This window comes from Penaeus chinensis, chromosome 23 (assembly GCF_019202785.1).
Source record: "Penaeus chinensis breed Huanghai No. 1 chromosome 23, ASM1920278v2, whole genome shotgun sequence".
NCBI classification, from domain to species: Eukaryota; Metazoa; Arthropoda; class Malacostraca; order Decapoda; family Penaeidae; genus Penaeus; species Penaeus chinensis.
In genome coordinates this window covers 3,820,597-3,823,096 of record NC_061841.1, presented here as the reverse complement: position 1 = coordinate 3,823,096, position 2,500 = coordinate 3,820,597, and the positions used below count along the sequence as shown (strand labels likewise).

Genomic DNA, 2,500 nt, shown 5'->3' with positions numbered 1-2,500 from the left:
AGTTAATAGCATAAAAAATACATTAAACAACTCCTTTTGGCTCTCAAGAATATTCTCCTGCGAGTACAGTAAGGCTTCAATTATTAATCAGGCTCCACACATCTATCCCCACATAGCAATACTATGGCCTCTGAATTTCCCACTTGGGCAAAGACAGTCTTCCATTATATTTATTGTGGCATTATATCCCTTACATTTTATCATCATATAAAATCACATACCAGTCTGCATTCTTCCTCGCTCGGTAAAAGTAATGGAGGTTTGTTGGCCTTAACTAGCTAGCGTAAGAAGCATGGAGGAAGCCATAGCATCACTCGATATAGTCCATTCTGATATCTTTTTTCATGCTGATTAGAATAGGAAAGTTATTAGTATGGCTTCACTGCTAAAGTCTACCTTCTAATGAAAGGCTAGTTATGTCGAAGTAGCTTAGGATTAAGCAGATTTTGATTGGAGGTAGAGATAAAGGTAGGGCGATTTGAAATAAGTTATACTGCATTGACTTGGTTTTGTTTGTAGTTCAGTTTAGTTTGGTTTTAGTGAATTTGGCTTTTTTAAAGTGGCAATTACTGTTTCCTTTAGCTAATGAAATAATGGTTAAAAGGTAGCTTCTAGTGATAGACATGTTGAAATGAACAACTTTACAAAGCATAACTACGTTGCTTAGAATAACGAAAATTATTGTTGGGAAATATGAATATTTGATATTTAATAAGAGTGTATAATTCTCAGCTATTTAACCAGTTATGTAGGAACTCCACAGATAACCCTGGAACATTGCAAATTAAGAAGCTATAAGTTTTACTCTCCATATTCTGTAGTAATAGCAATTGTTTATCCATGTTTTCATTTCACACGTATATGTCTTGTTTATTTTATTTATTTATTTATTTACCTATCACTTACGTGTGGAACTAGTTATAAGTAAAAATAGAGCTAAAATCTATGTAAGTTTGTCAGTTATTGAGGTTTTACTCAACCTTTAGATTTTAATTCTGCCAAGTTAGTGCTAAATATTCATATATAAACTCCTTTCTAACTCATTGTCCTGCATTGAAGGAAACTCACAGATTGTGTCATGTATGTTTACAGAGGGTGTGTGTATATATGAGATAAACATCATGATTATGTTATCAGTAGACTTCTTGTATGCTACTAGAGAGAGAGGGATGTGTGTTGTAATCCTATGGATATATATTAGTGCTCATTATTAGGTATAAGTAGTTATACAAGTATTTTCGTTTAGTATAAGATGAAATGATTAGGGTAAGATTGGCTGAAATTTAATAGAGGAAATACGGATAGTAACAGTAACAGTTATTGTTGATTTGTAGTCTGTCAGCTAGATGCACTCAGTGTGTAAAGAATGTGTAGGGAGTAAAATATTGATATGTTAGATTATGTGTAAAATGTTAATGAATTTTGTAAGCAATTATTTGTCAGTACGACTGTATTTGTAGATCATCTCTTAAGGGAAATATACACCTATTCTGATCTTAGATGTTAGACTAACTAACCCATTTTGTATGGTGGCACTGATTTCGGTTTCATGTTATAATTCCATTTTACTTTAGTTGCTGCTGAGTGATCCCATATTTTGTTCTGGGTCTTTTTTTTATATGAGATGATAGAAAATCAGATCCCAAACATAGCTCAACTTAGCATTTTCTTGATCATTTTTTTTTATTTTGAGAATGATTCTTCATTTTCCAGAATCTTGGGTAGTAGATTTTTGTTTTTTGTTTTTATGAATGTAGCTAACAGAAACTGATATAATTTACTTATTTTTATTATGATAAAAACAAAATGTTGTTGTCTTGAAAAAGAAAGAAGAAAATACATAAAGGTTAAGTCTTGCAGCTTATCACTTATCTATTACTACTTTTATTATTTATAACCTGCAGATTAAGATAAGCACAAGCTCTGATTAAACTGGGAACGCAGACCAAAACATTTTTCAGTATTTGTCTCACACAGACTTGCACATCCACGTAGTGTAAATGCCTACTTAGAATCACTGCTCATTTGGCATTAGTACAGCTGAAGATAGCACTGGAAAAGTAGGTATGGTAGATTGAATGGTATAATGGTTTAGGGTAATTGTCCCATTACTGTAACTGACTATAGCTACTTGTTCTCCTATATTTGTGCAAAATACATTCTCAAAAATGCACTTAATTTCAAGTTTTTTGGTTTTCCTTGCTGCCATTCAAAGCTTTGCTAGATTAGATATATGTCTGCCTCTCTCTTTAATTGCAAGTTTGTACACTCTTTGTCAAATTCCTGTTTGGTGAAAGATAGTATTTAGGAAGTTTGTTTATTCAGGTTGTTCCATGGAGGCTATAGCTAATTCAATATCAGTTTATATTCAGTATAGCTAGTGTGTGTTAAGTGTACAGTTTGCCCACCCACCTACATGAGAGAGAGAGAGAATGAATGAATAATTGAATGAATTAATGAATGAATGAGTGTTTGTATATGTAGATGAGTAGATACTTTA

At 32.3% G+C, this 2,500-nt stretch overlaps 1 protein-coding gene across 1 annotated transcript in view; it reads left to right on the top strand.

Annotated features, from left to right (window-relative positions):
• The window catches only part of LOC125037529 (store-operated calcium entry regulator STIMATE-like), a 17,966-nt gene that overhangs the window by 1,239 nt on the left and 14,227 nt on the right, over positions 1–2,500 (top strand). The gene's annotated exons all lie outside the window — the stretch shown is intronic.